Here is a 26,569-nt window from a genome sequence, read left to right as displayed (position 1 = left end):
CAGACCATGCCACTTCATCGCTTTCTAAATCCTCCGTTTGAAATGTAACAGAAGAGCTAAAATCTTTAAATCCTCGAGACTTATGTTTACAAGATATGTGACTACTAAAAGTTGTAAGGACATTTGGTTGTCAACCCACAATCCTTAAAAGGGCATTTGACAGTGTCATGTTTCTTCACATGATTTCTGATATGGTTTAAAAACTGGGATGGCTGACAAAAATCTTTAAAATCACACAACTCGCATGAAAAATAAAAGTGTTCTGTAACTGCAACAGTCTGTTTGTGTGCTCTTGTCAGATGTGATTTTAACGCACCTTCTGTTTTATAAGTGCATATGCAGTCAGTGTACAAACAAGGCAGCTGCCAGGATCGCCCTTGATAGTGATGTAATCTGTAGTGTTTCAGGAGGACCTCTCGGCTACTGTGGTTAAATTTGCAAAGTTTACACTGCATTCCATACCTAAGAAAAGAAAAAATAAGTTTAAAAATTTGCAATGTTAGATTTCTACAAAATATTTACATTAAATGTTTGAAACATAACAAAATAAATACTATCATACTTACATTAAGTTTTACAAACAAAATGCAATTCAACAAGTTAAAGGAGTTCCCTTACTGATTAAACTGAGGTGCTGCAAACTATTAATTCTACAACCAGTGTTAATACTGCATCACGTTTTTTTATGATTCTGGCGATTTTATGATATATCAAGGTAGGCCTATATTTTTCTGACTGTTTTCTCCAGTCGATGGACCCAATCTAGTATTTACACAAACTATGGTTTTCCGTAATTTTTACGGCCAGTTAAGTCATATTTTACTCGTCATTTAAATAAATACCGTTAAATGTGGGTGTGACGTTAGGCTATTTGAAGTAGGCCTAGCGCGTTTTCTCAAAGGCACTCACTCGCGCTCTCGCTCCCGGAGCCCGGTTCTATGGTGGTGCTATGTAGCCTACCTTCAAACGCAAGCAAGAGCACCCTCAATTGATACTGTAGTAATAATATATTGGCGCAACAGATTTGTCAAACGCTCCAGTGTATATTTGTGCTTATTTGTGTTCACGTTCTGGAGAACGGAAAATTAACCTACAACGCGTTTTGCAGCGGTGAGCAGCAATAGCCAATCACAGACATACCGGTAGTTGTTGTTCTCTTGAACGCAATGGCCAAACAAAGGTGTTCAAGTTAGTCAGAATCTACTCACCGCTCATAACGGCATTTTAATTGAGTGCCGAATTATGCAGGCTCGCGAATTAACAAAGTGTAGACACGATGTAAGAGATGTATTGGACCGACAGCCAATTGCATGCTGCAAACTGTTTCTGAAGTGACAGCTAAAGTTACATATTGTATCATAAGCATGAACAACCATCAGGTCCCTATCGCTGCCATTCTTCTTTTAATGAAATACTTTCAAGAGAAAGAGGACCACATCTTCATCTTGACAGATGTAAAAGTTCTTTCTTTACATTTTTTACATCTAAGTTGAAATCTCAAATTTTTTTCTTAAATAGCAATTATTTGCAATATCTGAGAATTTTATTATTATTATCTTTTGTTTCAGCCAACCTCGACCAAGATGTCGGTTGAGCAGGAGGTGACATTGCCTACCACACCACGGGTGATCATGCTAGGTATGAGAAATAGTTATTAAGAGTTCTATTACATGAAACAATTTAGCTGAAGATGCCTTTGTTTTAGGGAGTAGTCTGCTGTTTCCAACCCACTGGATGGTCAGCACTGAGGGGAAGGTCTTCTATGAAGCTAACTGTTAGGAATATTTTGGATCTGGTCGTGATCTCCAGTTCCCCCGGTCCCGTCTACCTATGTTCGTGCCCAGTGAAGCGCAGTCATGAGTCTGAGTATCTGTAGACTTCGCGAAGGAAATAGAAAGAATGACACACACACACTGTACTCAATCTATTCAATGTTTATTAGAGCAGGCAAGTCATTTATATTTTCATGAGACAACAAACAGCCAATGGGAATGCGGTAACAAGGCCTAGGGTCAAGGGGGAGAAAATGGGTGTAGAGGCCATATACAGATGTTCCAGACGTGATTACGTTACAGTTGACTTTGTGGACGGGTGTGACCTTAATCAGATCACAAGAATAAGTATGCGGAACATGATAAAGAGAAAAAGAAAAACGGTCAGCAGTTGCTAAATATATTGACTCACTATCGTGCTTACTGCAGCCTGCATCTGTGGTCAACTGAACACACATGGAAGGTCAGAAGCACACACGGAGCAGAACAGCATGTACAATTTCATATTTCTCACACTAACCAACTTCATAACTTTGCCAGTGCTTTCGCTGTTTTTTCAGCTCCTTTTATGTGTTCAATCTAGAGTATCAGGAGTCAGCATCCACAACGCTGGAGATGGTACAGAGGTGAGTATTTCACCACAAAAACATTAAAGGATTAGTTAACCCAAAATGAAAATTATTTAATATATTCACAACCCATGTCATTCCAAACCTGTATGACTTTCTTTTAAACTGAAACCGACTGCACCATTGACCAACTAAAACCTGGTCTATAACCTGGTCTAAAGTCAATGGCAGTGTTTTTTATTTTTTTTTTAAAGGGCACATTAGTAATATGCGCCTATAGGCGGATGCACAACGCTCTGCTTATTACACATGCAGACAAACATGCCAAATATTAAAAATAAAAGGATTACAATGTAAAAGATTATTAATGTTTACATAAAGATATGGCGGAATCCAGCTTGTCCCGTAGATGGTCTGCTCGCTTTATCCTCGCGCACAAGCAGATCCATTTCCTCTCTAGAGAAGCGTTCAGGCTTTCCGCAAGCCTGTCCCTTCCGGTCAAATATTGCGCTGCAAACATGAACAACAGTTCTCTTACGAGAGGTTCTCTCGTATTGCGTAAGCTAGCTTACGCTACGGGAAAGATTCATCTTTTCTGAGATATTGAAGCCAAAAAATTATCCTTAATTTTTGTATCCATTGTCAACGCAGTGCGGCAGCTGCAGACCTTGAGCGGGCTAGCTAGCGAGCTCATAGGTTGCTCTGCGGCAACTGCTGCAGCCTATAGATCGAGCTTGGGCTTAACTCGCGATCCAATGAGAGGCGCCCGCCACACTGCATCAAAGCCCGCCAAAAGGGCGTGACTAGAGTGCATATAAGCGTAGTTCGTAGGCTGGAACCCTGATTTTCATCTCTTCAGCTGAGCTCTCCGCGATCGCTGACCTGGAAGCCGCCGCCGCTTGAGGGGCATCTAGCAAGCGCGGATAGCGCTAGAAGAAGCCGGCCGCCTCAGCCACCTTCAGCCATCCTGCGAAGCTACGCCATCCGACGACGTATCCTTTTATTAAGCAAGCTAGTTCTCAAGAACTATTCACAAAAGAGTACGAAGCGCTCTTTTCAAGATGCCTCGCCCACTTGCGCCTCATGTCGCGCTCTTCTCAGCACAGGAGACCGCCACATCATCTGGCGCCTCTGCCTGGGACTGGGGCACGCAGAGCTCGCCTCACTGAGGGCGGATGCGATTTCTGCAGGAGCTACCGATGTCGACCCCGCGGCTCGACCAGGCCGTCAAAGCAGAAACCGCCACGCTTTACCCTCAGCCACAAGAGGAAGAAGCGCCGCCACAAAGGCTGCCGGAAACTGTGGTTGAAGCGACTGCCTCGCCGAGCCTCTCCTCGAAAGCATCGCTCACCCTCCCCGCCTCGACGCCAGCAGTTGCCGCCGAGCGCCGCGACTGCTGCCATCTCGATGACGGCGGAGGATAAGGGCTGCTGTTCCATCATGGCTTCGACAGCGAGGAGTGGACAGGCTCCCAAGCCTCCTCCTCAGCCCAGGAATCCAGCAGGACCCGCCGAGTCGGCGGGAGTTAACACGCCTCACACAGGCCGCCGACCGCCTCGGCTCGAAAGTGGTCACCGCCCCTGAGCAGGCACCCAACAGACTCGACGGCTGCTTTCTTCAAAGCCATCGCCGCTTACACCCGCGCCCGGCCGCCCCTTCCTGCCGGAATTACATACGGAGCTTGCAAAGTCGCGGAACGCCCGCTTTCAGCCAGGACCCGCTTCACACGCCTCCACCTCTCTCGGCCGGTGGACGGCGCCACTGAGAGAGGCTACTCCTCCATCCCCCGGTCGAGGACTCGGTAGCAGCACACCTTTGTCCGCCTCCGCGAGATGGCATGCTCCAAGCCTGTGCTCCCGCCTAAGGCCTGCAGAGCGACTTCGCTCTATGTTGGCCGCTACTATTCCGCCGCCGCAGCCGCGATCTGCTCTGCACTCAATGGCCGCTTTACAGATCCTACAAGCAGACCTTCTTCGGAGTGGGATGAGAAAGGCAGGCACCCAGAGGCTGTTACTGATCTACAGGCTGACAGACCTCGCCTCAGGCTACCAAAGCTGCAGCCCAAGCTCTAGGGAAGTGCATGGCCTCGCTGACTGTGACCGAGAGACACTTATGGCTAACACTAGCCGACATGGGAGAAGCAGAGCGCCCACGCTCTCAACGCACCGCCTCTCCAACCGGTCTCTTCGCTCGCGGTGAGTGGCATTGTTGACCGCTTCAGAAGTCCAGAAAGCCACCCAAGCCATGAACCTCTTCCTGCCGCTGCCGCTAGCTCCTCTGCAGGCCGCCACGTGATCAGCCTCCTGCACGCAGCCTCTTCACAGCTCCAGTTCAACAATCTCAGACTTCAGCGCCGACAGGGCGGCCGCCTCGATCAGCGCCAGACAGCCGCCGCGAGACCGCCTCCGCTGGCCTCGATCTAAGGTAACGCTGAAACCCGAAAGCAGTCGGGTCTTCCTAACTGTGTTGAACAAACGACGGCTCAGTCCCGCCGCCGGACCACTGTCAAAGCTTTACCCCTGTCAGTCCCCTTCTCTCAGGCTACTACAGTGGTGAATTTAGCAGCCAACAAGCCGGTGACACTGCCCGCTTGCTCAGACTCAAACGCCGCTTTCACGGCGACTCAAATAAATCTTGTAAAGAGCAAACATGTCTTATGTGTAGAAAAAGTGCCCACAACCCAGTGTTCGCCTTACACACAAGCATAACACATCCCGCGCTCCCTATCAGAGCACGCCTCATAAAGCTGTTACTGAACCGCCGAAGGCCAGAGTCAATGAAGGCGCTCACAAATGCGCAGGCGCTACCATTCTCTGCCCGCTCTGTCACACCGACCAGCCCTATGTGTAGAAAATGTGCCCACAATCCAGTGTTCACTTCTGCACACAAGCACTGCATGTCTCGTGGTCCCCACCAGAGCACGCCACATAAAGCGGTTACTGAACCGCCGAGCGCTAGAGTCAATAAATGCGCTCACAAATGCGCAGGCGCTACCATTCTCTGCCCGCTCTGTTACACGGCCAGCAACCATTCCTCTGTGTGTAAGTCCCGCGTCCATGACTATGCTTAGCGATCACGTAACAGATGTGACTCTTTCCCCATTCATTCCAATCGGAAGTCACTCACAAAACAGCCTGTTCATGCTGTCTGCGAGCAATCATGCATGAACACACTAAACGCGCCACACATTTTGTTCAGCTCTGTGTGCGGCAATCAGAGCTGAATTGGCCATTCACCCTCTAGCGCTACGCTTCAAAGCGCGGGAAGCTATTCCAGGGATATCCAAGTGGGTGTTAAGCACAATACAACAGGGCTATTTGCTACAGTTCGATCGCCGCCCTCGCTTCAGAGCTGCTCGAAACCACTGTGAACACGGAAGCAGCGTGCATGCTTCGCTCAGAAATAGCAAGCCTTCTGTGCAAAAGGGCCATAGAAAAGTGCCACCCTCTCTGAGCGAAGTCGGGCTTTACAGCCGCTATTTTCTTGTTCCCAAGAAAGACGGCGGCCTCAGACCCATATTAGATCTCAGGGTTTTGAACAAGGTGCTTGCAAAAAGACCGCTCAAAATGCTTACAATCAGGAAACTCCTCACAGATGTGCGCCAGGGGACTGGTTTATTTCTCTCGATCTGAAAGATGCATACTTTCAGATTCAGATAAATCCCCGCCACAGGCCATTCTTGAGATTCGCCGACGGCCAGGTTTATCAATACACCGCCTCCGCTCGCCTGTCCTTAGCACCTCGCACTTTCACGGCGCATGGATGCGGCGCCGCACTCTCCGCGGAGTCAGGGTTTGCGAATTCTGAACTATTTGGACGACTGGCTGATTATGGCTCAGTCACATATGGAGCTTCTGTCTCACAGAGCAGTTCTCCTCAGCCATCTGAACAGTTTGGGTCTTGCAGTCAATTGGACCAAGAGCTCACTACAGCCCAGTCAGACCATTTCCTTCCTGGGAATAGAACTAGACTCGCGGGCAATGACGGCTCGCTTATCTACACAGCCAAGACGCCGTGTTCAGCTTACTCAGCCGCGATCTTTTCAGATGAACAGCCTCACGCTCTGAAGAAATTCCAGAGAGTGCTAGGTTACATGGCCTCAGCCGCAGCAGTACTTCAGCTGGGTTTACTGCACATGCTCGCTTCAGCATTGGCTAAACACCGCTGCCTCGCCGGGCTTGGGCCACAGGCCGCCAGCCCATCAAGGTGACTCAGACCTGCATATCAGCTCTGCAGCCCTGACAGTGGCCGAATGGTATCAGCGGGAGTGACAATGGGAGCTGTATCTCGCCGAAAGTCATCTCGACAGACGCCGCCCAACACGGGTTGGGGCGCTGGTCCGCGAGGGCTCTCCGGTTTCGCCTATGGTCAGTTCAGGAAAAGCTCCTTCACATAAATTGTCTGGAAATGATAGCGGTCGAGTACGCCGCGGCGCTTTCTCCCGTCATTCAGGGTCACCACGCCCTGGTCCGCTCGACAACAGATCTGTGGTATCCTACCTAAACCGCCAGGGCGGTGTCAGATCCAGGAACCTCTTCCATCTGACAAAACGCATACTGAGTTGGTCCCAGTGCCACCTGCGCCGCTGAGGGCGACGCGACGCGCCAGGCCACCTGAACGACGGCCCGACAGACTGTCCAGAGACAATATTCCCCAGGGAATGGTCCCTGCACGCCAAACAGTCCAGACGCTATGGCACCTATTCGGCAGAGCAGAGATAGACCTCTTTGCGCCCAAAGAGAACTCTCACTGCCCAGTATTTTTCTCGAAAGCGAGGACGCCGCTGGCCCAGGACTGGCCCAGACGCTCGCTTACGCTCTTCCCTCCCGCCTCGCTATTGCCACAGGTAATGCAGAGGATCAGGGAACGCGCCACCGGTGCTCCTCATAGCCCCGCTGGGAGAATCAGACATGGTTCCCGGAGCTTACGCAGCTGTCACTGACAGCCGCGGCCCATCCCAGTGAGAGCAGATCTCCTCTCAAGCTCAGGGCACAACCTGGCATCCCCACCCAGAGCGCTGGGCTGCATGCGAGTGATCAACGACTACCCGCCGCTCTGCCAGAAGGAGTAATAAACACCATCATACACGCCAGAGCCCCTTCCACGAGAAGACTCTATGCGCCAAAATGGTCTGTGTTCTCAAAATGGTGCACCGACAGAGACCTGGACCCACGGACATGTGGGGTGTCGCCGCTGCTCAGATTTCTACAAGAGCTGCTGGATGAGGGCAGATCCCCATCCACGCCAAAGTGGAGTGGCGGCCGCTGCGGCGCTCGCTGAACCCCTGCACGCCAGTCATGGGGTAAAAACGAGCTGGTCATCCGCTCCTCAGGGGAGCTAGAAGGATGAACCCCCGCTCTCCATCGGTTCCTATCTGGGATCTTTCTATAGTTCTCAAACTATGAAAGCCCCCTTTCGAACCACTTCAATCCGCGGATTTGAAATACCTTTCACTCAAAACCGCTTTTCTGACTGCCCTGTCATCAGTCAAACGCGTGGAGACCTTCACGCCGCTGTCTGTCACGCCATGCGGTCTTGAGTTTGGACCAAGTGACTCCAAGGTCATTTTAAAGCCTAGACACGCTATGTTCCCAAGGTGATCGGTACTCTTTCAGAGCACAGGTCATTTCCTATCGGCGCTGCCAGCACCGGATAGCGAACGCGACGCCAATCTCCTTTGCCCGGTCAGAGCACTGAGATTAGTATACTGCACGCCCGCTGCTTTCAGACGCCCGAGCAGCTGCTTCGCTGCTCGAGGGCGCACCAAAGGTCTCGCGCCAAACAGACACTATCTAGATGGATAGTGGACGCTATTGCTGCTGCATACGCCACAAAGATCTGCCATGCCCGCTGGGCATTAGGGCTCACTCCACTAGAGGCATGGCATCCTCGCGGGCATGGTCCAGCTGAATTTCCATTCACGACATATGTGTGGCAGCTGGATGGACTTCCTCCACCTTTGTCAGATTTTACAATATGGAAGTGCCCGCCTGCAGGCAAAACTACTAGCGGCTTATCACGCTACAGCTCCCCTGGTGAGCTGCACTGATGGGACATATTCCACACAGACCGCACCGCCGCCTGTCGCTCCCGGCCCTACTATGTGCTTATGTATTACACAATCAATGACCCGCATTCTTGCCGCCAAATATTATTTCCCCACTCATAAGGGCTCCCCGGTCCCCCTTAATTCCCTGGGGCTTATACAGTGGATGCTTGAGCAAGACGGCGCTGACAATGGTTCCTCGTGAGCGCAAGTTAGCTTACGCAATACGAGAGAACCTCTCAGAAGAGAACGTATCGGTTACCTAACGTAACCCTCGTTCTCTAGATGAGGGAACGAGTATTAGCGAGTCGCCGTGTTCGCGCCTACCTAGTTTAACTTTTCGCTTCAGTCAATGAAAACCAGGGTTCCAGCCTACTTAACCACGCTTATATGCACTCTAGTCACGCTCTTTTGGCGGGCTTTGATGCAGTGAGCGCCGGACGCTTCTCATTGGATGCGAGTTCGCCCAAGCTCGTCTATAGGCTGCAGCAGTTGCCGCAGAGCAACCTATGAGCTCGCTAGCTAGCCCGCCAAGGTCTGCAGCCGTCGCGACTGCGCTGATAATGGATACAAAAATTAAGGATAATTTTTGGCTTCAATATCTCAGAAAAGATGAATTTTTCCCAGAAGCGTAGCTAGCTTACTTAATACTCGCTCCTCATCTAGAGAGAACCGAGGTTACGTTAGGTAACCGATACGTTTTAAGTTGTCAGTGCTGGCAAATGACCATGGTATAAGCGGGATTATCAATGGCTAGCTGTGCATTCAATGATTTTAATGTACTTTGCAGAGGCAACCAACCCTCAGCTTCGTTTCGGGTGGTTCTTTGCCTCCACGTCATGCTTTAAAATCGATTAACAGCTAGCCATGTATTATCCCCTGCGTGCATGGGTGGGTGTTTGATTTAATTTATAAACAAAGTCAGTGCTTGTTTTCATGGGGAAAAAAATCATATCTTGTTTCTTTCATTATTTATATTGAGAAAAATAAAGGGCCGCTTTTAAAGATGACTACTGTATGTGTTAATATGAAAATGTAAGACCTGTGTTTGTTGTAAGATTCTTTTTAAGGATCAACCCTGAAGAGGGCAGCAAGTGCAAGGCCAAAGTTGGCACAAGTCGAAAGACAGGAGGTGTTGTGAAGAGAAAGGTGACTGCCATCAACTCCCAGGTAGCAACGTTTCTGCAGAGGCTCACCGAATTTGAGTGGAGAATGTCAAATTAGTTTCTTATGCAGGGCTGGACTGGGACAAAAAAATTGGCCAGACAGGCCACCACAATCAGTCCTTTAAAAGTCTTAAATTTGTTAATGAAAAAATTAGGCCTTAATTAGCGTTAACATGTCTTAAATCCAGGTTTCAAAGGTCTTAAAATGCAACCGAACAGTCACCGCAGAGAAGATTAACATTTTATTTTAACTTTGTTTCACAAATGTTATGTGTTATGCGTGTTATGACTGCTTAAAGTTACTGATGCATTTGAGCGATAAAGAAACATGGGTAAATGAGAAAATAAATGGCAAAATGTGTTTTAATAAGTTATTAAAATTGCAATAAACCATGCAAAAGATCGTAATTTAGCACGCGCATGCTGACAGGCAGCCCTTCGTGCACACACACTCAAAGAGTGAGCACAGTCTGTCAGCGCTCGAGCACCCATTTCAGTTCTGTGCTTTTACCGATCAAATATACACACTTATTTGTCAAAATGCATGACTTGACTAGTATTCACGTAGGCCCAGAAATTGAATAGTCCAGATTAGGTCATGTCTTAAGTGAATTTAAACAATAGTGAAAAAATTGGATGCATGTCAGTCATTATCATTGTTGGGCAAGTTACTTTTAAAATGTAATTAGTTACAGTTACTAGTTACTTCTTCCAAAAAGTAACTAAATTCATTACTCGGTTACAAATTATAAAAGTAACTATTTACTTCAGAAAGTAACTATTGCATTACTTTCAAGTACATTTTTAAATGCTCAAATGTGACCCCACCTCCATCCCTCTTTAACGGAACTTTAAGTACATGTGCATTCTCAATTATTTATGATAAATCTGAATATTATAATGAAATGGACACTTAATACAATACATTATTAACAGAAAAAATTTACACAAATCTAAACTATGTTAATGTTGCTGTGGGACAAATTGAGACTAACCTCCAATCAAGTGCCATATATGTAGATACTATGTTTATATAGTGGATCGATACAAATAACACAAAAGATGTTTTGGAACTTTTGATATTTATTGCCCCTCAACAGGCCACAACTGGGCAAAATGAAATTATGCTTGTTAAGCACTATACCAAAAAGAAATAACAAATATATACACTCTTTGTAGTGCAAATAAAACAAAAAAAATCTTCAGACAATTGGTATACTGTACTTCAAGTATTTTCTTCCTCTAAAAAGTAGAACAGTGTAACAACATGGTGCTTTCAATGTAACTGAAAATTGCCATGTATAGCAAAGCTCAGGAATCCAAATATAAACAGGTAATACATAAAAAAATTAAAAAATAGCCTACATCTCCACAAAAAAAACAAAAAAAAATCTCAACCTCAGCCAGCATCGTCAGCATTTATGCGCTTGTCTCGTGCACTGCCCACTAACCAAGGAAGAACAGTAAAATTAAGTCTTTGCCTCTTGACTCACGCCGGTTTCGCTGGTTTCCCACTGCACACGTTAGCAGCGCGTATTTTGTTCGGCACCCATGTTAACAGATTAGAGTAGGCGGCACGGCAGCGCGAGCGCGTAGCAGGAGCAGAGCAGAAGCAGCAGTGCCGCGATCTAATTGGTCTGATGAAAAAAACAGCTTCAATTATAGTAAAGTGCCTCATTTTTTGGCAGTAAAGGTAACGGCGTTATTAAGATGGGAAGAGTAATCAATTAGATTACTCGTTACTGAAAAAAGTAACGCCGTTAGTAACAACGTTATTTATAACGCCGTTATTCCCATCACTGATCATTATATTGGATCTGTGCATTCGGTCTTAAAGTGACAGTAGCCTATTCACAGGTGTGCTGCTGTTTGCCATTGCAATCAAACAACAAAAGACAAAGAGAATCACTCACTGCTCTTGACCCGATAGCTTTACTATTCCCCCATACCTCTACAAAGCTGAGTAGTAAGTGCTCTGAACAAGTGGGCTAGTTGATTCGACTGGCTCTCTTGGGATCATAGGTGGCAGTGGACTACTAAATCTCCATAAGTAGAAGTACAAGTAATATTTAAAGAAAAAGCTCTGTTAAGAAATTAAATCGAGGTAAAAAGATAACTGAACTACACACAAATAGAAAAGAAAATAATATAACCTTTAAAAGAGAAAGGTGGAGACAGAGGGAGAAAGGTGAGAATGATAATTATGTGAAAGGACCACAGTTCCGCTATTTTAATATAGGAAAATGTAAAGCGATAGTTGCATAATGTGTACACTTACTTATTGTCTATTATGTGCATTTGAAAACTCGACAATCTTCCCAAATTTTTTATGAGAATCGTGTAATTCCTTTGCCAAAATAAGAGAAAGCTTTAAAGAGATTCGACCAGAAATAAAAATTCTGTCATTTACTCACTCTTATGTTGTTTCAAACCTGAATGAATTTCTTTATTCTGTTGAACATAAAAGATGATATTTTGAACAATGTTGGTAACCAAACAGTCCTTTGACTTCCATAGTATGAAAAAATAAATACTATGGAAGTCAATGAGGACTTGTGCATTTCTTAGAGACAAAACATGTAATATTATTCATATTACATGTGCGGTGCTACCAAATCTGGTGCTGGTGCTACAATCTGTAGAACTTGCTGTGTGAGTGTGTTACATCCAAGGATGTATTTGTTTTGTTTTCTTTATTTATTTATTTTCCCCTTTCTCCCTGTTTCTCTCTCTACTTCCCATTAGCAGGAAGGAATTGCTGCCACCTGACGCCAATGATCGGTTGTATATCTGCTGTGATTGGAGGAGAAGAAGCTTTGTGGGCAAAAGCAGCACTATTCCTCAGTTCAGTTATTTGTTTGTAAACTTTTGTTGTATTGTTCTTTACCATACAAATTTATATTGTAGTTTCTTTGGGATTAGTAGAGAGGTGGGTGCCATTTCCTTTTGATTTAGTTTTCTCTTGTTTTAGCTGAGAATTGTTAGTGTATTTTTATTGTACTTGCTTTTTTTTTTTTTTGTATTGTGATGATCTCTGCTTTTATTTGTTATGCATGAATTTCTCTAAAAAATTAATGCTGCATCACAATAAATAAATTGGATGTTATTGATTGTGACAGTAAATAAAAAATATGCTGATGTACATGAACTCAAGTCACTTTTTGGAATTTATTAAATTCAATAGCATTAATGTAAAATATAAAAGAGTGTAAAATAAATTAAAAATAAGTTGCAGTAAGGGTATTGTACTGTAAAATGAAACTGCGGTAAGGGCATCATACTGTAAAATTAAATTGCTTTAAGGGCATCTTACTGTAAAATTAAATTGCAGTAAGGAAATCATACTGTAAAATGAAATCGAGGTAAGGGCATCTTACTGTAAAATGAAATTGCAGTAAGGGCATCATACCGTAAAACACATTTACAGGTAAGCTACTGTAAAGGGGAACTTACAGTAACTTACTGGCAATAGTGCTGCCAGTAAGTTACCGCAAAAATGCAATAAAATGTCTAACAGTATAGATTCTACCTAAAAATTTAATATGAATGTATATCATTTTTCAAAATCAAATTTACTGTAAAATCGTGAAACATTTTTGTTTAGGTAATGATATAATTTTAAAAACAATAACTTTATTTTGCCATAACCAGGATTTTTCAAATACCAAGGTCAAAAATAACGCCCCTCCCCCACCCCAATTAAAAATGAATAAAAAATAAACACTTGATAAATACGTTGGCTGACAACATATTTATTTTCCATAACAACATGTGCAAACTGTGCACCATGTGTGTGTGTTTTCCTGTATCTGGGTTTGAACTGTTGAAATATAACCTATAGGTGGTTGTGGCTTCTTGTGCAACCTCTGAAATGGTGGAGATCCATTTGTAGTGTACACTACATTATATTATATAATATAATATATTAGTGTGTATGCATCCTCTGAAATTTACATTTACATTTACATTTATTCATTTGGCAGACGCTTTTATCCAAAGCGACTTACAAAAGAGGAAAGATAGTGGTACAAAAAGTGCCATATTACAAAGTTTCACTATCATCAGAATAGTATACAAAACAGATTTAAGTGCAACAAGAAATGTAAATATATATATATATATATATATATATATATATATATATATATATATATATATATATATATATATATTATATTTTTTTAGTGACCGGTTAAGTGCTTTTGGAAAAGATGTGTTTTTAGCCGTTTTTTGAAGATAGAGAGTGCTTCCCGGATTGAGTTCGGAAGGTCATTCCACCACCGTGGTATGATGAAACTGAAAGCCCGGGAAAGTGTTTTGGTGCCTCTTTGTGGTACGACAAGGCGAAGTTCCTTGAAACTTGAGTTCCTTCAATTTGAAGTTTATGTGAGTTTATGAGCTGTGCGAGACACTGGGTTGCGTTCTTTAATTGTTTTTTAGGGAACACTCCGCTACAGCCGACTACTTTCGTTTTGACATGACAGCGGTATCTGCAAGTACGTGTCACGTGACTTTCCGTTGATGCAAGGATAATTGTCTCGTCGGTTATTTTCACTTCCCAATGAAACGATACCGAAGACATGAACTCGGTGTCCTCAAAGGTAGTTACGGCCATGTTGCTGTTCTACCTCATTGCAGTGTGTAACGTCAGGGCTGCCTATTTGAGAGGTTTGACATCCTCACTAGACTTCAATTTGGCCTTGATGCGTGGCAAGCGTGCACGCCAGAGATACAGTAAATCAGAAAAGACATAAACAATTGTTTTTTACGTGTTCAAAGCACTGAAATATTTATCGGGAGAACAATGGCATGTTCTTTCTCTGCTGTCCGCGATCCAGTCTGCAACCCACTTTTGGGTCACGACCCACCAGTTGAGAAACACTGCCCAAAAGCAACACTGACGTTTTATACAAATAATAATAAAAAAAAAACACAAGTGCTTGCGTTAGACTTTCTTATCGTCCGTCATTTAGACGACAGGGTTGTAAAATTCCGTCACAATCTCATTTTAATTTTCATATTTTTATGATAATAAGACATTTAATAGCTTTTATTTTCGTTCACATTTTCATTTTTAATTATGAATTACTGGACGAGCATATAGTAGATTATGCATTTATTTATTTTATGAAGAGAACAGATGAAAAACAGGACACGAAGCAGATGCATGTTTTTTGATATTCGTAAACCATAAGGTAATATTAAATAAAAATTAATTATGAGACAATGTCTGTAGTGTTCCTCCTCATGTAGTGTATTTGATAAACTACTCACACGGAGAGGTATATGTCAGAACTACTTGTATATTGCAGAACACTAGCAGCTCGTGCTGCTAACCAGCTTATGCATGTATATCACTCACTCCCGTAAACCAAGGTGGCCTTCTAGCGGAGTTAATATGCAATTACACCATAAATGCTCATAACATACCACCACATTCCCCTTTTTCTCAGGAAACAATACTAGCTATAACAGAATATACGAACACTATATATAGATCTTAATGTCCACATAACAGGAACACTTTCTTATTTATAGCAAACAAATAAGCAGTTCAAAGCTTAAACATGTTTAACCTTAATTACTAGGCAAAAGTATATGTAGTCAGTTCATACAGTAATCTTGAAACCTCACAGGAATTTTCACAACCCGACCACTCCTGGTGGTTGTGCTTTTAAGTAAGGTTTGATGTGGCACACCCTGTGCAGACCGATCTGTCACTTCATGTGCCTCTGTGATGTAAGAGTGTGTACCGTCATGGGGGTCATCCACAAATGTTTCTGTGTAGCCTACTTGTGAATTGTTTTCCTCAGATGGCGCCTGTTGCAACGAAACTGTCGTCCTGCTACATTGACAACATACTATGATCTTAGCTCATCTCGTTTGGAAATAATGAGACCCGGCTGCCATCCTCTGTTTGTTTCGATATGTACGGTATTTCCTGCATGTAGTTTTGGCAAGGTTTTTGCTCCCACAATGTAGTGACACGCTTCTTTTGCAGGGTTTTAAGTGCCTGATGAACACCTTTGGGAGTAGTTGGTCGCAGGACTTCACTGGACGCTGGTAAGTTGCTCCTCAGAACTCTTCCCATCTGAACTTGCGCTGGTGAATAAGACATCAGTGACAGGAGTATACCTTATTGAAAGCAAAGCAAGGTGCTGGTCCGTCCCTGATAGTTTTGCTTTTTTCAGGACGCTTTTTACGGTTTTGATAGGTCTTTCCGCCAACCCATTTGACTAAGGGTAAGCCGGACTCGAGTGTGTCAGCTTGATACCCCACTCAGCAGCAAATTTCTTCATTTCATAGCTTGCGAATGGCACATGATCACACACTAGCTCTTTAGGAATGCCATGCCTGGCATGCACTGCTTTCATCTTTTCAATGACTGTGGATGCAGTCTTGTCTTTGATATTCATCACCTCAGGGAACTTTGACAGATAATCAACAATCAGAAGAAATTACTGACCTCTGATTTCGGCTGCAACTTCTAACCAGGGAAGCTTTGGGACTTCATGAGCGATGAGTGGCTCTTTTTGGTTCCTGGGCTGGAACTGTTGGCACTTTGGACATGTTTCAACCATGTGTTCTATATGTTTTGTAATACCAGGCCAATATATAAACTTTCTGGCGTGTGCTTTCGTGCGTTGCATCCCCTGATGTGAGATGTGCAGTTTCTTAAGCATCTCTGATCTCATTGACTCAGGAATCAGAATCCTGTCAGATAATACACCATCTTGCACAGCCACAATGTGTCTAACAGGCCAGTACTGTTGAGGGAATCAGTTTTCGCCTGTATTCCCAGACAGGACTAATGGAGGTGGTAGTCTGAACTGATCCATGTTTATTTTTTTTATTTTTTCCCCACAGTCACGAGATGCCGACTTACTCGGTCGCGTCTCAGTGCTGTGAAGTGCAGGTTCGAGTTCATGAAACGACTCTCTTCTGACACCATGTAGTGTTCCTCCTCATGTAGTGTATTTGATAAACTACTCACACGGAGAGGTATATCTCAGAGCCACTTGTTTATGGCAGAACACTAGCAGCTCGTGCTGCTAACCAGCTTGTGCATGTATATCACTCACTCCCTCCCTCCCGGTAACCACAGCCGTAAACCATGGTGGCCCTCTAGCGGAGTTAATATGCAATTACACCATAAATGCTTATAACATTACACCACAATGTCTTCACAAATTTGGGCAGTTTTTAAATATATCTTGTTGCTTAGTACTCTCAAAGACATTATTGGTCAAGCAAAAACAAGTGTGTGAAAAACACTTTGGTGTAAAGTGATTTCAATTCATAGACTTCAAAGTGTTCTGCAGCGCAAGTCACGTGAAAGACCCAACGCTTATAATATCAGTCACTTTTGCACATTAATCATTGCTCGTCACAATCACAAAATTGACCGATTATGGTTTCAAAACGGAGAATTTCTCAGAAAGGTGAGGAGTTTGGATCCCTGAAATTATAATAATTATTATTTTCATGCATTTATTTGTTTTGTGGAATTGTATAATTTTCCACAGCACACCTGACCATCTTTCACGGCACAGTGGTTGGGAAACACTGCGGTTAGATATTGGTTTGAGATTATTTAGCATGCAGACTGGGTGCTGGTTTGGAGAATGTCTGTCTGTTCACAGTCTAAGAGGAGACCTGGTTTCTTTCCTGGTTATTAGAGGGAGGGCACTTGGAGCAGCAGACTGGGTATTCAACAAGGAACAGCTTCTGATTTCTTATTGGTTGGCAGTTTGTTTTAATGTGTTTTACAGTGTCATTGTGCAGCCTATGTGTGTTATTGTAATAAAATAAAAAAGGCAAAATATCAGGTTTGATACATCTTATTTATGTCAGGATTATTTCTTTAACTGCATAAACTCAATAAAATGTATAATCAATGTAATTTTTTAATCTCTTCTGCATTTATCACAATGCAAATTTGTAAAGCAATATAATAAAATGATTTTTTTTATTAATGATACACATTGTGTTGAGGTTTCCTTGTTTCCATATGTATAAGCTCTGTCATCTTACAGCTCATCACTCCATTAACCAATAACCTGATTGTTAAGCGGAAAAGGTTTTGCTTTTATTGAAATACCATCCTTGCGAAAGTTAGTTTATTTCTGAATAATTATGTCCCAGAAATGTTTAGCATCAGAAATGTGGTAGCTTTTTTTTTTTAAATTGTTTTTAAAGAGTTTTACAAACAAGATGTATTCATTAGAAGAAATATTCACCTTATGTTTCTAACAATGATGAAATAATGCGTTTACAGTAAAGTTAAGGGTGATGGTTAATGCCTGCATCGTCAATCCAAATGTTTGCACCATACTTCTGCAATTTGATGGTATGATTGGCAGTCACAATGAAAGACCGGTCGCTGGGGACATGGTAATTCTGGCAGATGACATCAGTGCAGATTTTGTCGTCGTTTTTATCTTCCACAAGGACAGTGACATAGATGGTGCCTTCCCCGGCAAAGTTACATGTCTCGTTCTCTGGCAGGTGAATGTAACGGATCCGGGAGTCTGGTTTAAAAACCATCTTGGTGTCGGTGTAAACCTTCATTGATTGTGATTTTTCCGTTTTTGAAACTGTACCTCCTATCTCTCCCCCCACATTCATCACCAATTCTTCCAGCCTCATTTTATCCACTTCATAGAAAATCCGAAGATGCTTCCCGGTTGCATTGGCCACGTGGGTATTTGAGCGTGAAGTCTCGTTCCCCATGTTTATAAATGGGAGCTGGGAAGATCTGCATTTTTATAGAAAGGAACATATTGTAATATTTTCAGGTATGAAGAACACTGAAAGGTTGTTTACAATAAAATATTTTCAATCTTTGTACTTATTTAAAAAAAAAAATTGTTGTCATTCTGTGGCAGGACTAGCTCTGTGCATAATAGATATATGTCTATATGAATTAGTGCTTGGAAATTCTGTCCTGTGATTGGTTCAGAGGAGAATATATAATTTGTTATATTGTCTTCACATCAGATCATCTTCTGGCAATATATATTTTTAAATACAGGCACCATTAGAATTGACAACCCCAACCAAGCATCAAGGAGCACATTTGTAATTTCTAGGATGGTATCTTGAAGGTGTAAAGATGTAAAAATAAACAGAAAATATAAAGAAATGGCCCATTATGCTGCCTTTACATACATTATCAAATATCACTAGCTCTATAATCAAGAATATCAAATAAATACTTACTGGATAGTTAAGAGAAAATAACTGTTGTATATTCAGTTCAGGAGACAAATGTGTCCTATTAACAGTTGGTTCAATAGGTGACTGGTAGCCAATATGCGCGCCCTTAAAAGAGGGTGGATGGCTAGTACACACCCATCTACCACAACACAAGCCAATCAGCATTTTAACTTATTTTGTGGGAGTAAAAAATATGTGGCAGTTCCCGGACTGGGACACAATTTCAGGCCGGGAAATCCTACACCCATCCAGGCCATCCTATGCACCCAAATAAAATTTAGAAACACGGACAACCTTAAATTACATTTATTTCACAGTATGAACATAGCATAAAAACATAAACAACCAACCTAGAAGTAAAGCAGTCCTAATATCAAATGGGTCTGCACATAACGTACATACACGCATTTACTCTAGATGTCCAAAGCTGTTTCTACCTCTCTACTTCTCACTCATATGTGTATATAAAAAAAGGAAATTTGTATTACCTTATTAAATGTATGCATCATCTTTCATGTCAAATTCTTACATTTGATCAATAAATTCAGTTATAATAATAAGACACTATAGGGCTATTACACATCAAATAAAAAAATGTGCACTGCATTTACAACTGCAATAAATAATGTTATGAGATTGATGTTTTAAATAAATGTTTGAATATAAAGAAAATGCAATACTTAAACATTAAACTAAACCGCCAATAGGTGGCGGCAAGTGACCGTCTTAATTAGTGAGTCATTCATACAAAAGATTCGTTCAAAACGCTGAATCATTCAGTAACAAAACACCGCTGCTGTAGCTTTCCTTTGGAACTATTTTAGTCGGTGAAATAGAACAAAAACAGTTAATATGGTTTGTGTCTAAAATGTAAGTAACTTAATAATAAATATTAACTACGCTTACTTGTTTATTGAACAATAAATTCAATGTAACATTTTCAATCGTGATAATATTCAGCAAAACAGCTCCCTTAGTTGTGTTATGTTAAACTAAATCATATGTTATAAATAAAAAAACAACAATTAGAATTTTTACCTCAGTACATTTCTTCTGTGAGTTTTCTGTGTGCACTCATTTGTTTTGATTTCTCCACGTAATGTAACGTTAGACGGGCGCTACCGCTTACATTTGCTAGCAGTTCAATACTAAGTTAACGAAGAAAAATACAGTATTTACAGATGAAACTGACCTGCACTTGAAGCCCTGAACAGGTCAGTAATTTTGCAACATTTTGCTGCTTCTTCTTGGAGTGCTTTCTTTTTTTTGTCCTTTCCCTCTCTGCTCCACCTGGCCGTTTTCTCTCCATCATCGAGTGCTGCTCGCATTTTCTGTTTAACCGTTTGTCTGAGGCGTAAAGTCGAATCGTAGCCTTGCCAGTCAAGAATAACAGATTCATGATTTTTTTTATTATTATTGTTATTAATATTAATAATAATTTTATTGAATGACGAATTCAAAAATGATCACTGGTAAAGGTAGTAATATAAAATAATAATAATAAAAAAACAATAAAAAAACGCTGGCTGGCAGCAGGCCAACTTAGTCGCCAGGCCAGCAGGAATTGTCCCGGTGCTCCCAATGGCCAGTCCGGGCCTGATGCCGAGTAATCGGTAGATCAAGTCCCAGTGCTCCCGATGGCCAGTCCGGGCCTGATGCTGAGTAATCGGTAGATCAAGCAGATTTAGAAGACATGCATAAAGCAAACTAGGTCAATGAAAGAATCTATTATTAATCATGCAAAATAATCACTCATGATAATTAGCTGTTTTGGCAGAAACCGGGGAGACAATGTGCGTGCATGCTCTCGTTTTTTTCAAGAATTTCCCGTTGCATACAAGCACATGCCTTGTGAACGAATGATTGCACTAACGAACAAACGGACAGCATGGGTTTTTGTAGTCTGTCCCCAATATTAGGATATTTGAAAATCTGTTAATATAGCACAGATTGAAGTAGGCCTAGCGCGTTTTCTCAAAGCCACTCACTCGCGCTCTCGCTCCCGGAGCCCGGTTCTATGGTGGTGCTATGTAGCCTACCTTCAAACGCAAGCAAGAGCACCCTCAATTGATACTGTAGTAATAATATATTGGCGCAACAGATTTGTCAAACGCTCCAGTGTATATTTGTGCTTATTTGTGTTCACGTTCTGGAGAACGGAAAATTAACCTACAACGCGTTTTGCAGAGGTGAGCAGCAATAGCCAATCACAGACATACCGGTAGTTGTTGTTCTCTTTAACGCAATGGCCAAACAAAGGTGTTCAAGTTAGTCAGAATCTACTCACCGCTCATAACGGCATTTTAATTCAGTGCCGAATTATGCAGGCTCGCGAATTAACAAAGTGTAGACACGATGTAAGAGATGTATTGGACCGACAGCCAATTGCATGCTGCAAACTGTTTCTGAAGTGACAGCTAAAGTTACATATTGTATCATAAGCATGAACAACCATCAGGTCCCTATCGCTGCCATTCTTCTTTTAATGAAATACTTTCAAGAGAAAGAGGACCACATCTTCATCTTGACAGATGTAAAAGTTCTTTCTTTAAATTTTTTACATCTAAGTTGAAATCTCACATTTTTTTTCTTAAATAGAAATTATTTGCAATATCTGAGAATTTTATTATTATTATCTTTTGTTTCAGCCAACCTCGACCAAGATGTCGGTTGAGCAGGAGGTGACATTGCCTACCACACCACGGGTGATCATGCTAGGTATGAGAAATAGTTATTAAGAGTTCTATTACATGAAACAATTTAGCTGAAGATGCCTTTGTTTTAGGGAGTAGTCTGCTGTTTCCAACCCACTGGATGGTCAGCACTGAGGGAAGGTCTTCTATGAAGCTAACTGTTAGGAATATTTTGGATCTGGTCGTGATCTCCAGTTCCCCGGTCCCGTCTACCTATGTTCGTGCCCAGTGAAGCGCAGTCATGAGTCTGAGTATCTGTAGACTTCATGAAGGAAATAGAAAGAATGACACACACACACTGTACTCAATCTATTCAATGTTTATTAGAGCAGGCAAGTCATTTATATTTTCATGAGACAACAAACAGCCAATGGGAATGCGGTAACAAGGCCTAGGGTCAAGGGGAGAAAATGGGTGTAGAGGCCATATACAGATGTTCCAGACGTGATTACGTTACAGTTGACTTTGTGGACGGGTGTGACCTTAATCAGATCACAGGAATAAGTATGCGGAACATGATAAAGAGAAAAAGAAAAACGGTCAGCAGTTGCTAAATATATTGACTCACTATCGTGCTTACTGCAGCCTGCATCTGTGGTCAACTGAACACACATGGAAGGTCAGAAGCACACACGGAGCAGAACAGCATGTACAATTTCATATTTCTCACATTAACCAACTTCATAACTTTGCCAGTGCTTTCGCTGTCTTTTTCAGCTCCTTTTATGTGTTCAATCTGGAGTATCAGGAGTCAGCATCCACAACGCTGGAGATGGTACAGAGGTGAGTATTTCACCACAAAAACATTAAAGGATTAGTTAACCCAAAATGAAAATTATTTAATATATTCACAACCCATGTCATTCCAAACCTGTATGACTTTCTTTTAAACTGAAACCGACTGCACCATTGACCAACTAAAACCTGGTCTATAACCTGGTCTAAAGTCAATGGCAGTGTTTTTTATTTTTTATTTAAAGGGCACGTTAGTAATATGCGCCTATAGGCGGATGCACAACGCTCTGCTTATTACACATGCAGACAAACATGCCAAATATTAAAAATAAAAGGATTACAATGTAAAAGATTATTAATGTTTACATAAAGATATGGCGGAATCCAGCTTGTCCCGTAGATGGTCTGCTCGCTTTAACCTCGCGCACAAGCAGATCCATTTCCTCTCTAGAGAAGCGTTCAGGCTTTCCGCAAGCCTGTCCCTTCCGGTCAAATATTGCGCTGCAAACATCAACAACAATTTTAAGTTGTCAGTGCTGGCAAATGACCATGGTATAAGCGGGATTATCAATGGCTAGCTGTGCATTCAATGATTTTAATGTACTTTGCAGAGGCAACCAACCCTCAGCTTCGTTTCGGGTGGTTCTTTGCCTCCACGTCATGCTTTAAAATCGATTAACAGCTAGCCATGTATTATCCCCTGCGTGCATGGGTGGGTGTTTAATTTAATTTATAAACAAAGTCAGTGCTTGTTTTCATGGGGAAAAAAAATCATATCTTGTTTCTTACATTATTTATATTGAGAAAAATAAAGGGCCGCTTTTAAAGATGACTACTGTATGTGTTAATATGAAAATGTAAGACCTGTGTTTGTTGTAAGATTCTTTTTAAGGATCAACCCTGAAGAGGGCAGCAAGTGCACGGCCAAAGTTGGCACAAGTCGAAAGACAGGAGGTGTTGTGAAGAGAAAGGTGACTGCCATCAACTCCCAGGTAGCAACGTTTCTGCAGAGGCTCACCGAATTTGAGTGGAGAATGTCAAATTAGTTTCTTATGCAGGGCTGGACTGGGACAAAAAAATTGGCCAGACAGGCCACCACAATCAGTCCTTTAAAAGTCTTAAATTTGTTAATGAAAAAATTAGGCCTTAATTAGCGTTAACATGTCTTAAATCCAGGCTTCAAAGGTCTTAAAATGCAACCGAACAGTCACCGCAGAGAAGATTAACATTTTATTTTAACTTTGTTTCACAAATGTTATGTGTTATGCGTGTTATGACTGCTTAAAGTTACTGATGCATTTGAGCGATAAAGAAACATGGGTAAATGAGAAAATAAATGGCAAAATGTGTTTTAATAAGTTATTAAAATTGCAATAAACCATGCAAGAGATCGTAATTTAGCACTCGCATGCTGACAGGCAGCCCTTTGTGCACACACAATCAAAGAAATTGAAATTGAATAGTCCAGATTAGGTCATGTCTTAAGTGAATTTAAACAATAGGGAAAAAATTGGGTGCATGTCAGTCATTATCATTGTTGGGCAAGTTACTTTTAAAATGTAATTAGTTACAGTTACTAGTTACTTCTTCCAAAAAGTAACTAAATTCATTACTCGGTTACAAATTATAAAAGTAACTATTTACTTCAGAAAGTAACTATTGCATTACTTACAAGTAAATTTTTAAATGCTCAAATGTGACCCCACCTCCCTCCCTCTTTAACGGAACTTTAAATACATGTGCATTCTCAATTATTTATGATAAATCTGAATATTATAATGAAATGGACACTTAATACAATACATTATTAACAGAAAAAATTTACACAAATCTAAACTATGTTAATGTTGCTGTGGGACAATGTGAGACTAACCTCCAATCAAGTGCCATATATGTAGATACTATGTTTATATAGTGGATCGATACAAATAACACAAAAGATGTTTTGGAACTTTTGATATTTATTGCCCCTCAACAGGCCACAACTGGGCAAAATTAAATTATGCTTGTTAAGAACTATACCAAAAAGAAATAACAAATATATACACTCTTTGTAGTGCAAATAAAACAAAAAAAATCTTCAGACAATTGGTATACTGTACTTCAAGTATTTTCTTCCTCGAAAAAGAAGAACAGTGTAACAACATGAGGTGCTTTCAATGTAACTGAAAATTGCCATGTATAGCAAAGCTAAGGAATCCAAATATAAACAGGTAATACATAAAACATTTTAAAAATAGCCTACATCTCCACAAAAAAAAAAAAATCTCAAGCTCAGCCAATCGTCAGCATTTATGCGCTTGTCTCGTGCACTGCCCACTAACCAAGGAAGAACAGTAAAATTAAGTCTTTGCCTCTTGGCTCACGCCAGTTTCGCTGGTTTCCCACTGCACACGTTAACAGATTAGAGCAAAGGCAGCGCGAGCACGTAGCAGGAGCAGAGCAGAAGCAGCAGTGCCGCGATCGCTTCAAGCCGAAACCGGCATCAGAGATCTAATTTGTCTGATGAAAAAAAAACAGCTTCAATTATAGTAAAGTGCCTAATTTTTTGGCAGTAAAGGTAACGGCGTTATTAAAATGGGAAGAGTAATCAATTAGATTACTTGTTACTGAAAAAAGTAACGCCGTTAGTAACAACGTTATTTATAACGCCGTTATTCCCATCACTGATCATTATATTGGATCTGTGCATTCGGTCTTAAAGTGACAGTAGCCTATTCACAGGTGTGCTGCTGTTTGCCATTGCAATCAAACAACAAAAGACAAAGAGAATCACTCACTGCTCTTGACCCGATAGCTTTACTATTCCCCCATACCTCTACAAAGCTGAGTAGTAAGTGCTCTGAACAAGTGGGCTCGTTGATTCGACTGGCACTCTTGGGATCATTTAGTAGTGGACTACTAAATCTCCATAAGTAGAAGTACAATAATATTTAAAGAAAAAGCTCTGTTAAGAAATTAAATCGAGGTAAAAAGATAACTGAACTACACACAAATAGAAAAGAAAATAATATAACCTTTAAAAGAGAAAGGTGGAGACAGAGGGAGAAAGGTGAGAATGATAATTATGTGAAAGGACCACAGTTCCGCTATTTTAATATAGGAAAATGTAAAGCGATAGTTGCATAATGTGTACACTTACTTATTGTCTATTATGTGCATTTGAAAACTCGACAATCAAAGATTTTATGAGAATCGTGTAATTCCTTTGCCAAAATAAGAGAAAGCTTTAAAGAGATTCGACCAGAAATAAAAATTCTGTCATTTACTCACTCTTATGTTGTTTCAAACCTGAATGAATTTCTTTATTCTGTTGAACATAAAAGATGATATTTTGAACAATGTTGGTAACCAAACAGTCCTTTGACTTCCATAGTATGAAAAAATAAATACTATGGAAGTCAATGGGGACTTGTGCATTTCTTAGAGACAAAACATGTAATATTATTCATATTACATGTGCGGTGCTACCAAATCTGGTGCTGGTGCTACAATCTGTAGAACTTGCTGTGTGAGTGTGTTACATCCAAGGATGTATTTGTTTTGTTTTCTTTATTTATTTATTTTCCCCTTTCTCCCTGTTTCTCTCTCTACTTCCCATTAGCAGGAAGGAATTGCTGCCACCTGACGCCAATGATCGGTTGTATATCTGCTGTGATTGGAGGAGAAGAAGCTTTGTGGGCAAAAGCAGAACTATTCCTCAGATCAGTTATTTGTTTGTAAACTTTTGTTGTATTGTTCTTTACCATACAAATTTATATTGTTGTTTCTTTGGGATTAGTAGAGAGGTGGGTGCCATTTCCTTTTGATTTAGTTTTCTCTTGTTTTTTTTTTTTTTTTGCATATTGTGATGATCTCTGCTTTTATTTGTTATGCATGAATTTCTCTAAAAAAATTAATGCTGCATCACAATAAATAAATTGGATGTTATTGATTGTGACAGTAAATAAAAAATATGCTGATGTACATGAACTCAAGTCACTTTTTTGGAATTTATTAAATTCAATAGCATTAATGTAAAATATAAAAGAGTGTAAAATAAATTAAAAATAAGTTGCAGTAAGGGTATTGTACTGTAAAATGAAACTGCGGTAAGGGCATCATACTGTAAAATTAAATTGCTTTAAGGGCATCTTACTGTAAAATTAAATTGCAGTAAGGAAATCATACTGTAAAATGAAATTGCGGTAAGGGCATCTTACTGTAAAATGAAATCGAGGTAAGGGCATCTTACTGTAAAATTAAATTGCTGTAAGGGCATCATACCGTAAAACACATTTACAGGTAAGCTACTGTAAAGGGGAACTTACAGTAACTTACTGGCAATAGTGCTGCCAGTAAGTTACCGCAAAAATGCAATAAAATGTCT

At 41.4% G+C, this 26,569-nt stretch overlaps 2 long non-coding RNA genes across 3 annotated transcripts; both read left to right on the top strand.

Annotated features, from left to right (window-relative positions):
- The first annotated feature begins 2,147 nt into the window (after positions 1-2,147).
- LOC127620598 (uncharacterized) lies at positions 2,148-26,157 on the top strand. 2 transcript variants are annotated; one of them, XR_007967764.1, is made up of 4 exons: positions 2,148-2,235; positions 22,183-22,248; positions 23,081-23,192; positions 25,805-26,157. It is a non-coding gene; the product is annotated as an uncharacterized LOC127620598 (long non-coding RNA). The 2 variants fall into 2 exon arrangements; XR_007967763.1 differs by lacking the exon at positions 2,148-2,235 and adding an exon at positions 21,890-22,084.
- LOC127620599 (uncharacterized) lies at positions 2,242-12,507 on the top strand. The gene is made up of 3 exons (XR_007967765.1): positions 2,242-2,398; positions 9,446-9,557; positions 12,299-12,507. It is a non-coding gene; the product is annotated as an uncharacterized LOC127620599 (long non-coding RNA).
- Positions 26,158-26,569: the final 412 nt, after the last annotated feature.

This window comes from Xyrauchen texanus, chromosome 27 (genome assembly GCF_025860055.1).
Source record: "Xyrauchen texanus isolate HMW12.3.18 chromosome 27, RBS_HiC_50CHRs, whole genome shotgun sequence".
Taxonomy (NCBI): domain Eukaryota; kingdom Metazoa; phylum Chordata; class Actinopteri; order Cypriniformes; family Catostomidae; genus Xyrauchen; species Xyrauchen texanus.
The sequence above is the reverse complement of the archived record's forward strand: the minus strand, read 5'-3'. Positions and strand labels throughout refer to the sequence as shown.